This window comes from Ursus americanus, chromosome 13, assembly GCF_024610735.1.
Source record: "Ursus americanus isolate L20-20 chromosome 13, mUrsAme1.1.p, whole genome shotgun sequence".
Lineage (NCBI taxonomy): Eukaryota > Metazoa > Chordata > Mammalia > Carnivora > Ursidae > Ursus > Ursus americanus.
In genome coordinates this window covers 25,909,105-25,911,097 of record NC_142139.1, presented here as the reverse complement: position 1 = coordinate 25,911,097, position 1,993 = coordinate 25,909,105, and the positions used below count along the sequence as shown (strand labels likewise).

The 1,993-nt window shown below is 33.4% G+C and overlaps 1 non-coding gene across 1 annotated transcript; it reads left to right on the top strand.

Moving 5' to 3' along the window:
* Nucleotides 1-1,040: 1,040 nt before the first annotated feature.
* LOC123793424 (U6 spliceosomal RNA) lies at nt 1,041-1,143 on the top strand. Its single transcript, XR_006779958.2, has one exon. It is a non-coding gene; the product is annotated as a U6 spliceosomal RNA (small nuclear RNA).
* The last annotated feature ends 850 nt before the right edge of the window (nt 1,144-1,993 follow it).

The window sequence follows — 1,993 nt, the reverse complement described above, 5'->3', positions numbered from 1 at the left end:
TCAAAAACTCATGCAGTTCAATTCCTGTGGGGTTTTTTTTAGTAGTAAGAGCAAAAAATATCATATTTTTCCCTCAAGTGAGTAATTCCTCTCTATAGGCTCAAGACAGAAGACAAAAACCTACCTTGTTGCTGGCTGGTACGTCATACAAATCCATTTGCAAATTATATGTGATATATGTTGCTAAGGCTTTGTTATGGAGAAAAAATAATTCACACTTCCAAGGGAAAAACATACTAATTAAGAAAGTTTTTCTTCACTTTTGTATTTTAAGTAGATTTTAACTATTTTAACTTCTGCCCATTGTTAGAGTCTTGCACTGGAGTCTGGTTAGAATGATTTGTACGTGGAGACAGGAAGAGCAAGACAGCTTTGTTCCCTCTATCTACTCTTATTATTTTAGAATGAATAGTTTATATATCCAAGTAAATTATCCTTAGTGTTCCCTCTTTGTCACTTTCTCTTTTTCTGTCTGACAGTCTTTATCTATTTCTATCACTCTCTATGCAATGTGAGTCTCAGATTGGGTATTCACTACAACTGTTGATTACTAGTGCCTGATCTGAAAATCAAACATGAGAGAATTCAAAAGGAGAGAGATTCTAAATATCCATTCAGAGAATATCTTCTGTGCTTAAGATTTTACTCTAAATGGTGTTAACATTTCAATATAAAATCAGTCTGCAGGATTGTACATTTAGCATGGCATGTAACTAGCAGCCCTGATACAGCCTGTTTCAACATCCCAATAAAGGAAATATAATTCAAAGAAAAATACAAAATTTTCTTATGGTGTCTTTTAAAAGAGCTGGTAAGTGATTCCCAGTATCCCAGAGATATTTTCACTAACTATAATATATATTAAAAAGAATTGGACTGAAAAAATAAGTAATTGAAAATATCTCTTGCTATGCCAATGAAAACTAAGAAAATTTACCCAAAAAGGAATTAGGTGAAATGATTATCCCTTTTTCCTCATTCCCTTATACCCCAGCCTTGGACTCTATCTGCCACTTTAATCGAGAAGATGGTGAACTCTTGTGCTAGCTTCAGCAGCACATATACTAAAATTGGAATCATACAGAGATTAGCATGGCCCCTGCACAAGGATGATGGAAAGACGATGAACTGTTAGCTATAAACTCTGAAAACAATTTGTCTACAGGACTTACAAGTTGTAGCAATTACATTCCTAGGGTTAACCAATGAGACTTGATGAAGAGACATCAAAGGTTACATTGCAAAGTGAGTGTATTGTGATTTTCAAAAGTTAAAAATGTTTAAGCAAGCCAAGGTGATTTAGAGCAGGAACATTTTATATGTTCTATGTAGGAAGTACTTTTTTATGAGACAGGCAGAGGAGCTGGGATTAAATTTTGTCTCACATTGGCAAATCTACATAAACTAGATATTTGCCAGATGTTGGGAAAGAAAAGCTATACATATCAGACTGCTTTTATGTGAACATCTGAAAAGATTATTCCATGAGCACAAATGTGAATAATAAATGGGTCCATGACAACATAGATATCCTATATGATGATACACAATATCTCAAGGTTAAAAGTTCCTTGTTCTGTGATAAAGGAAAAAATAAGCATTCACACATAAATAGTATTGGAAAAGCAGGGAAAAAAAAAAAGAATTTTTCCTGAAGAGTTAGAAGAAAAAGGGTCTACACAAAGTCAAAAAGGAATTAGGGTCTAATTAGGGTCAAGGGTCTACACAAGTCAAAATCCAAAAAGGGAGTATTTAAGGGAATTAAGACTATTTGCTACTAAACACATTTGAAGTTACCAAATAGTATTTATGCAATAGAACAAAGAGTGGAAAAAAAATAATTCAAAGACTCCCCATCCCCCCAAAAATAAACCCTAATAACAGAAACAAAAGCTACATTGAAAATAAAAAGAACAGAATTTTGATGGTGGAAAGTGGAATTAATATAATGGTGAAAAACTGAAAATTACCTCCAAGAATGCAGGCAGAAATG